Source organism: Dasypus novemcinctus, chromosome 7 (genome assembly GCF_030445035.2).
Source record: "Dasypus novemcinctus isolate mDasNov1 chromosome 7, mDasNov1.1.hap2, whole genome shotgun sequence".
NCBI classification, from domain to species: domain Eukaryota; kingdom Metazoa; phylum Chordata; class Mammalia; order Cingulata; family Dasypodidae; genus Dasypus; species Dasypus novemcinctus.
Window position 1 is genome coordinate 12,040,999 of NC_080679.1, and position 9,691 is coordinate 12,050,689.

At 52.9% G+C, this 9,691-nt stretch overlaps 1 long non-coding RNA gene across 3 annotated transcripts; it reads right to left on the reverse strand.

Annotated features, from left to right (window-relative positions):
- Nucleotides 1-4,284: 4,284 nt before the first annotated feature.
- On the reverse strand, nucleotides 4,285-8,139 carry LOC105745607 (uncharacterized). Of its 3 annotated transcripts, none has more exons than XR_009186432.2 (4): nucleotides 7,902-8,139; nucleotides 4,984-5,876; nucleotides 4,764-4,898; nucleotides 4,285-4,575 (listed from the first exon to the last, which is right to left on the reverse strand). It is a non-coding gene; the product is annotated as an uncharacterized lncRNA (long non-coding RNA). The 3 variants fall into 3 exon arrangements; XR_009186433.2 differs by having other exon boundaries at nucleotides 4,984-5,333; nucleotides 7,902-8,138; XR_001118282.3 differs by having other exon boundaries at nucleotides 4,984-8,117.
- Nucleotides 8,140-9,691: the final 1,552 nt, after the last annotated feature.

Consider the following 9,691-nt stretch of genomic DNA (forward strand, 5'->3'; position numbering starts at 1 on the left):
AAATATAGGGGATTCCCTGTTTTAAAATCTTTATGCATGTTTTGTATTAATTCACAGCCACCCTATGAGGAGCTATTATTATCCCCATTTTACAGAAGAGGAACGGAGGTAGTGATTGGCCAAGCTGGAGAACCCAAGTACCCTAGCTCCCAAGCCTGTGCTTAGAACACCCCACTATATGCATAAAGATCCCTGAATTGTGGACTGCACCCCACTTCATGTTACCTTTCCAGAGTGAGCTTTCCAACTTCTGGGCGCCAGGACCCCCCAGGGGCTGGGGCACCTCCTATCTGCAGCTCTTCCTCCCCCCACGGCCTGTGCTGGAAGCTCAGCTCCACTTCCTTCTATGAACCTGGTTAGTGTTTTCTCTGACCTAGTTACTCCAAGTACAGAATTGGATAATAGTCCTTACCTTCTTGGTGCTCTGAATATGTGAGCCGTGGACATTGCTCTGTGTGTGGGTTTCAGGGGTAGGGGAGGAATGTGGGGTGCCAGGTATGGAGGCATCCAGGTGACTAGAGCAGCTGCTAAAATTCCAGCCCAGAGTTGGATAAGGAATAAGACACGATGGGGCAGAACGTTTCTGCCCAAGACACCTTTTTCTTGGTCCTTGGAATTCTCAGGGGACCTTCGACTAGCAAGGTCACGCGATGGGTGAGGGCTTGGACAGCCAGCTTTCGCTCTGATTGCTTCCAGTGGGCAGCAGAGTCTTGTCAGTGATGGTGCAGGTGCCCCCCTGAATTGTGAGGCCCAGAAACCAGCTCTTGAATCCAGAAGCCTGAAACTGCCTCTCAGTCAAATCCACTTGACACTTCAGACTTTGGGAGAGTTTAGGCAGGGTGACCATACTATTTATTGTACTAACCAGTGCTTCTCACACACATACACACATGTATATCTGTAATGTTCTGTATTTCAAGCTTACAAAAATGTTGCAAGAATATGAATTGTACAAGAACAGTTCTATAACCTTTATTTGGATTCACCTATTTTTCACATTTCCCCCTATTTGATTTTTCTTTCTCCACATACACATATATGCATATATACATATGTAATATATGTGTGTGTATATATATATATATACACACTTCTTTTTACTGAAACATCTAGAAGTTAGTTCCATACATCATGGCTTTTTACCACTGAATATTCTGTATGTGTTTTCCTGAGAATAAGGAAACTGTTTTATGTAACTGCAATTTTATCAATTCAGTAAATTTAGCTTTGACATAGAACTTGTATCTTCTTTCCTGTTCATATTCCAAATTTCTCCATTGACCCAAAGATATCTTTACTAACATTTCTTCCCTCCAGTACAGGATCTGGTCTAGGGCCAGGTTTTGCATTTAGTTCCCTAAAACAGGGCTTTTGAGGGCAAAAAGGAACTATTAATAATTATGCTAGAAAAGGGGCAAATAAAGCAAGTATGGCAAAGGGCTGATAGTTGTGGAACTGGGGTTAGAGGTACCTAGTAGTTCATTTTACTATTTTTCTACTTTTCTGTGTGTTTAAATTTTTTTTTTATGATACAAAGAAGAAAAACCAAATGAACAAACAAACCGAAAAGCTATGCCAAGACCACAGATGTCAACTGGAGCTGTGTAAGCAAACCAGGATGTCTGTGCTCCCTATTTTTAGGTCACCAGTTACGGTAAAAGTGCAAACAGAGGGAAGGGCTGGGCCCCAAGGTCAAGGTGACAGGAACCACTTTCTGAAGGGAGTCAGAGGGGCCCCAGGGTGCTTTTTGGCTTTCAGAGACTCAGGCATGCTCTTCCCTGAGTGAAACGAACTGGGGCATCCTGGGAAGGGAGCAGGAGCAGGACCAGGCCTCCGGGTGCCCAAGCCGGCCTTGATTTTCTCTTGTCACTGGAGCGCCAGAGGCACGGGGAGAAGTATCCACCCCTGAAAACCCAGAACTGCCTCCAGCCCAGGGAAAGTGCCTGGCAAACACCAGCCCCTCCCGGCTTCCGCAGCTCCCCCTGCCCCTCCTATACCTTCTGGGTCTCAGACACCAATGAGTTTTGAACTGCAGCAAAAGTAAATGTCGGTTTAGGGAGGTTTGGTCTCAAAATCCATTCTGTCTTCCCCGTTGGGCCCTTCAAACTTCAAGGGGTCGGTGACCTGGGAGGGGAAAATCCTACCTCCCTGTTTTCGCTAACCTTTCATCGAAACCCAGCATTTCCTCCCCGATGTTGGCAGCCACCCTGCAGCAGCTGAAATCACAGCTTCTTTGCCTCTCACGGGGCAGTGGCTGCAGATGTCTTGAATATCATTTGCGTTACGGCTTCCAAATCATGGCAGTTATTAGGCTGGCCACTAGATCTTGCCATTTGCTACATTAACAAATGCCTCACCCATGGCAGTTGTATTTCAGTATAGTTTTCTTCCCTTGAAATCCATAGAATTTTATGTTTTGCATTTAAAACAGCACTCTGAGAAGCGCCCATCGGCTTAGCCAGAGCCTGGGGCTCGGGCAGCCCTGCCTAGCCCTGAGGAGCGCCCCTGCCCTCGCAGCCCCTGCGGCTCCTTCTGAGCAGCCTGCTACCCTTCCTGGCCGGCCGACCACTCAAGCTGCCGTCTGCAGGGCTTGACCCGCACGGCATCCTGGGGGCTTTCACTGGATGCTTGCGGTCCTCCTTCCTCCTGCGCCTGACGGGGATAAGTGTGGATTCTGAACCGAGCTCAAAAGCCTTGCCTGAGGACCCCGTGCGCAGCTCCCGTTGGGCACTGGCTCCAAGACAGCTTGCTTTGTGCACCTTGGTAGGGTCCTGGGGTCCCCTGGCTGGGGCCGTGGGGCAGGCCTGGGTGGGGCTGAGGACGCTGGGGCACGTTAGCAGTGGAGCCCAGAGCTGGGTGTCTTAGAGCTAGAGGCAAGGGCTGCTGGCAGTTTCAATATCAGGCCCAATGAACTTTTTTAAAAAATTGTTTTATTGGTATATCATTCATACAAGAACATACATAGGGAAGCGGACTTGGCCCAGTGGTTAGGGTGTCCGTCTACCACATGGGTGGTCCACAGTTCAAACCCTGGGCCTCCTCGACCCATGTGGAGCTGGCCCATGCGCAGTGCTGATGCGCACAAGGAGTGCCCTGCCACGCAGGGGTGTCCCCTGCATAGGGGATCCCCATGTGCAAGGAGTGTCCCCCATAAGGAAAGCCGCCCAGCGCGAAAGAAAGTGCAGCCTGCCCAGGAATGGCACCGCACACACGGAGAGCTGACACAACAAGATGATGCAACAAAAAGAAACACACAAAAAAAACCCAAAAAGAAACACAGATTCCCGGCGCCACTGATAAGGATAGAAGCGATCACAGAAGAACACACAGTGAATGGGGCAGGGGGAAAGGGGAGAGAAATAAAAAATAAATCTTAAAAAAAAAAAAAAGAACATACATAAACATAAGTGTATAGTAAAAGTTGTGAACCAATGAACTCTTTTAAAAATGTACACCCCCCATTGTTTGCAGTCACTGCTCCTCTTCTCTTTAGGAGGCACTGGGAACCGAACCCAGGACCTCCCATATGGAAAAGGGGCTCAATCACCTGAGCCACCTCAGCTACTTGGTTTGTTGTATCTCTCATTGCCTTTCCTCTTTGTGTCTTTTTTGTTGTGTCATCCTGTTGCATCCGCTCGCCGTGCCTGCCCATCTTCTCCAGGAAGCACCAAGAACAAACCTGGGACCTCCCATGTGGTAGGCAGAAGCCCAATTGCTTGAGCCACATCCACTTCCCCCAGTGAACTTTTTTTTTTTAAAGATTTATTTCTCCCTCCCCCCCATCGTCTACTCTGTGTCCACTCACTGTGTTCTTCTGTGTCTGTCTTCTTTCTAGGCGGCACCAGGAACTGATCCTGGGACCTTCCAGAGTGGGAGAGAGGCACTCCATCTCTTGCGCCACCTCAGCTCCCTGATCTGCTGAATCTCTTATTGTCTCTCCTCTGTGTCTCTATTTGTTGCGTCATCTTGCTGTGCCAGCTTTCCGCATGGGCCAGCTTGCCTTCACCTTAAGGCCCCAGGAACCAAACCCTGCACCTCCCGTATGGTAGACAGGAGCCCCATTGCTTGAGCCACATCCAGTTCCCCTCAATGAACTTTTAAAAGCAAATTACTCCTTGAATAGATACATGAACACATGGTACAGCACTCAAAACTTAAAAAGAGAATGTAGTAAGAAGTTTCTCTCCCACCCTGTCCCTCAGCCTCAAACTTGAGGAGCTTTTCTGACCCTCCAGAAATTTTTAGAGGTGTAATTCCAGAGAAACACATTTATAACCAAAAATCTTTGTTTTAACCTTGGCTTTTTTTTTTTAAGGTTTATTTTTATTTCTTTCTCTTCCCCCGATTCCCCCCATTGTCTGTTCTCTGTGTCCATTTGCTGTGTATCCTTCCATGCCTGCTTGTATTCTCATTAGGCAGCTCTGCGAACCGATCCTAGGCCCTTCCAGAGTAGGAGAGAGGCGACTGCTCTCTCGCGCCACCTCAACTCCCTGTTCTGCTCCGTCTTCTTTTCTCTCCTCTGTGTCTCTCGTTGGGTCATCTCGCTGCGCCAGCTCTCCGCGTCAGCTGGCACTCCTGCGTGGGGGGGCATTCCTGTGTGGGCCTGCGCTCCGTGTGGGCCAGCTTGCCATGTGGGCCAGCTTGCCCTCACCAGGAGGCCCTGGGCATCGAACCTCGACCCCCTATATGGTAGACGGGAGCCCAACTGGATGAGCCACATCTGTTTCCCAACCCTGGCTTTTATTACTTAAATGTTAACATACCAGGTCCCAGGTCTGCGCTCGGCTCTATTATTTAACAGTAAGTACAGTCTTTGAAACTGTTCCTTGTCTGTATCTCAGTAGCTTTCTCCTCATTCTTCTTCTTTATTTACTTCTCTCGTCTTTTCCAGTGGTCTGCTGAAAAAGAATGCCTTTCCATAGAAACAGGGGTACCTAGATATAGCCAGAACATTCAGAATAGTTCTAGGATTCCTCTACTAACCTCTTACATTCCAGGGATACCAAGTGTGACAGTTTGAATATGGTGATTCCTAAAAAGAAAAAGATTTTGTTCTTGGGAAGTAGATGTGACTCAAGCAGTTGGGTGCCCACCTACCGCATAGGAGGTTCCAGGTTTGGTTCCTGGTGCCTCCTGAAGAAGACGAGCAAGACAGCGAGCTGACGTGAAGGGCTGGTGCGGCGAGCTGAGGCAACATGATGACATAGTGAGATGATACAACAAAGAAACACAACAGGGAAACACAATGAGACACGAGTGGGAGCGGAGGTGGCTCAAGCCATTGGGTGCCTCCCTCCCACATCAGAGGTGCTGGGTTCAGTTTCCAGTGGCTCCTAAAAAAGAAGATGAGCACACAATGAACAGACACAGAGAGCAGACAGCCAGAGCAAACAACAAGGGTGTGTGGGGGTAGAAATAAATAAAATCTTAAAAAAAAAAAAAAAGATTATGTTCTGGAACTAATCCATTCCTGTGGGTATGGGGCCCTTTTGATTGGTCCATGTCAGTCAGTTGTGACTCAAGTTCGGTCTCTGCTGTCTTACTGGAGCCTTATGTAAATGGAGACACAGAGACATACAGGAAAAGGGAGTTTTGCCGTTTTTTTGTTTTTGTTTTTTTAAAGATTTTTTATTTTTATTTATCCCTCCCCCTTTGCGGCTTGCTTGCTGTCTGCTCTCTGTGTCCATTTGCTGCATGTTCTTCTGTGTCTGCTTGTCTCCCTTTGTTGCGTCATCTTGCTGCACCAGCTCTCTGTGGGTGCGGGCCAGCCTACTTTCACAAGGAGGCCCCGGGACGCAAACCCAGGGCCTCCCATATGGTAGACAGGAGCCCAATCATTGAGTCACAGCCACTTCCCAGTTCTGCCGTTTTTGATCCTGCCATGTGAGAGACAAAGCTTAAGCACGAAGCCCCCAGGAGGCTGGGCCCATGGAGCAGCTCAGGGCTGGCGAGACCAACCATATGCCTGATAGCCCACGGCTGAACTCGGGAAGAAAGCAGGGTAGGCGTGACTGAGAGAGGAGGCCCAGAAAGAGACAAGCCCTGTGCCCGCTGGCCCACAGCTGAGCTTGGGAGATGGTAGATTCTGGAGGGAAGGCAGGGTCCTCGGCAGAGATTCGTGGCCATCTTGCTTCGTCATGTGGCAGGACCCCAGGCTCACCAGTAGCTGACTTTGGTGAGAAAGCCTCTCAGCCTCTCGGCTGATGCCTTGACTTGGACATTTCACGGACTCAGAACTGTAAGTTTTTACCCTAAATAAAATTCCCATTATAAAAGCCAACCTATTTCTGGCACTTTGCTTTGGCAAACCAAGACCCCAAATTAAAGTCTCCAGTTCCTCTTTAGGTGAATTTGCATTACAACAGGGGCTTCCTGGGACCATAAGCTATGCAGTAGAATTCTGGGAAGGTGCTCAGAGGTAGGTGGGGCATTGTCTTTGGATAGAGAATTTTACCACTGGTGCCCCCAAATCCAGGTGTTAGGGTACCACCATCTCTGTTTAAGAGGTTAAACTCTCCTTTCCCAAACTGGTATTGGGGCTCTTTAGAATAACTACCACCCTCCTAATTATGAAGCCAACGGTATCAGCCAGGCCGGCAGCCATTGGCCAGGGACACCTCAGAAAGATTCTAAGAGTTTCCAGAGATCAGAGTTCAAACTACACCGCTGAGCTCCCTGAAGGTGGACCGACTTCCCTCCTCCCCAGTCAGAGCAGTTCCAAGATGGTCAGTTTTTACATATTGGGCTCTAAAATAAGCTTTCAATTGAAGACTAGGGGCCCTCTTCTAAGTGTATGCACGTGTCCAGCAGGGACATTCCCTCTGCCGACAGCCTGTCTTATCTGCACCTCTCATGGCTTTGGGATCCCTGACCTATGCCGCAGCCTCACTGCAGTGAAGTTCCTGCCACACTCGCCCCCTGGGAGAGACTGCCCACATGTGCCAGAGTATCTTGTCCACCAGATGGCCTCTTTGCAGAACAGGAAGTTGGTAGTCTGGTTTGTACATCAGCGCTTGGTGAGTTTGATTAGTGTGAGTCATTGCCCTGGAAAGGGGACCCCTGTGGCCCACAGAGTTAAGGCTGCCTAGCAAACCATGGTGAATTCTCTGGGGTAAGCTTGTCCTCTGAAGGTTGGCCGACCCTGGTGGGGCCTTTCTTTCAACTGAGCCGTGTAGCTGAGGCTGGAGTGGCAGGTTCCAATCTCACAGGTTAGCCCATTGTGAAGGAGAACTGAGGACAGATGTGCAGTGGCCAGGCGGGAGCTAAATTACTCCAAGTCCCTCCGGTCCACCCAAGGACTGGCCTGGGGCAATCTCTCCTTCCTGATGGAGCACAGGCCTAAACGCACCTTCCCCACTGCCCAGTAATTGGCGCTTCTCTTGTCTGCACTTCCCTGGACAGGGAGCCGGGACTGAGCTGGCTCCCGCTCTGCTTGCTTAGTGGCAGACGCCAGAGTCCCCTCTGCGAAGTTAGTGCGACTGTGGGGTCCCGGGCTCCAAAAGAATGCGTGGTTTTCTGCCTTCGGCCTGTCTTTGGTTTTCTGCCTCCACCTAGTTCCACGTTGCTGCCCAACGACCATGAGGGCGCGGGGGCCCGGGGGCGGCGCGGGGGCCCGGGGGCAGCGCCGAGGCCCGCGCCTCACTCGGAGCCGCCCTGGAGCCCGTCGAGCCGGGGAAACGCGCGGCCAGGCCCGCGGGGCCGCGGGGACCGAAATAGAAGCGCTAAATTTACCCCGCGCCGGCCCCGGAGCCGCGGGCCTCGGGGCGGCTCCCTTCCGGCCGGTGCCCTGCGGTCGTCCCCGCGGCCTCGCGGGCGGCGGCGGCCCGTCTCCTCCCGGCGTGGAAACTGCCCGGCTCCCGGCTGCGGAGGGCGGGTTTCCTCCCAAGGAAAGAATGTCTCACCGCGGCGGAGCAGGCCCCGACCCTGGAAGGGCTGCGCGGCCGAGAAGCACCCGCCCCAGGGCCCGGCTGCAGCCACGCCTGGAGCCCGCGTGTCGCAGCCCCGCAGCGGCCGAGAGCGACGGACGGAGGCCGCCAGGGACAGACCCGCAGCGCAAACCCGAGCCCCGCAGGGAGCCGCGCCGCGCGGGGCGGGGCCCAGGCCTGGCCCCAGCCCCCGCCCCCCGTGCAGGGCGAAACAGCACCTCACTTTCCTGGACCCGTCTCGTCACCTCTAAATGTTAAAGTCGATTTTCATAAAAAATCAAAAAGGAGCAGAACTTCCATGGAGGCGCCCTAAGAAGGTCTCTGATCATTTCTAAGATGTTTTCATTGTTCGAAATAATTTTAAATTAAAAAAAAATTCTTTCAGAACCACTTTTAAGCGCACAGACGTTGGCCTTGTTACCTGTCCGGGCATTTCTTTTTTTTTTTTGGCCTAGAGTGATCACTAGCCTTGACACCCAAGATTCTGGAGAGGACGGTGGGGAGTGTCGGCCCGGCGCCCTCCCTCCTGCAGAACCCACGGGCAGCCCCGGCGGGACAGCTCAGCCAGCCGCGGGCCCTGCGGGGGGCGGGACGCGGCCCGGCGGAAAGCCCCTCCCGAGGCAGCACCCGGGGGACCCCGGCCCCGCCCCGCTCAGAGCTGAGACCTGGGCAGCTGGGGCAGCTGGTCACAGAGCGGCGGTCACAGCCTGGACGCGCGGCGCGGGGTCGCGCGGGCGCCGAGGGGCCACACCCAGCCCCGGCCGGTTGCCGGGCAACACGGGACGCCGCGCGGTGCCACGCGCCCAGGCGGGGGTGCCCTGCCCACCCGGAAAAGCCTCGAGTCAGAAGCTCCTCCGCACCCAGAGAAAGCGTCCCCAGGTTTAAACAGTGTCGAGGGAGCGCCCCCCCGCCCCAATTCTAGGTGCCCCTCATTCCTGCAGTAACAAGTAGCCCCTCTTCTGAGTAGTCGGGCTCGACTCCTCACCTCCCCTTTCCTCTTGCAGAACCTTTGGCTTTTCCGTTTGAACCTGGCAGTGACCTGTCTATTTCTGTAACTTCTGAGTATTAAGCAAAGCGTGTTCTTTTGAAATGTTGGCGGTGAGTTACCAATAATAACCTCTGATCTTTGCTTTCACATCCAACTGTGCAAACCCTGAACACCCAACGCGAAGATTTAAGAGGTTTAAAATTCACAGGCAACGTGTGTGTGTGTGTTTCTCCCCTTTTTGGGTGTAGGGAATGGTAAGCTTACCAACTTTTCAGTGATTCTTAAAATTTAACTCGGTACACAGAAAACAACAACAGGGCGGGACTCCGGGGCCGCGCCCCTGGCTCCTTAGGAGGCCCCCCACTTCCTCCCTGCTGAGCTAGTTAACCGCGGCCTCGGCGCGCCCTCGCCAGGCTGCCCTGCTCCCGTTTAACCGGCGATCTGGGCAGCGCTTCCGGCGGGAAGCAGTGCCACCCAGGTTGTGTCCCAGCCGGCGCTCAGGTGTCCCCTGCCTGGACGTGCCGGCCCCGGGGCTGGCCTTTGGGTTAGGACATCTGGCCCCTCGGCAGGCCCCTGTCCTTCCAGGGCCCGGCTCTGTCCCTTCCCCTGCCCACCCCTCCCCTCCCTTAGCCTTTGCTTCCTTCCGCAGCCTCCGTCAGGGATTGCCTTGGGCACCCAGAGCAGCGCCTCCGCGAGCGGGGACCTGGGTGGAGCTGCAGCCAATTAGCCGTCCCTCGACAGCACCCTCATTACTCTGACCTCCCCGCTCCCGCCCCCT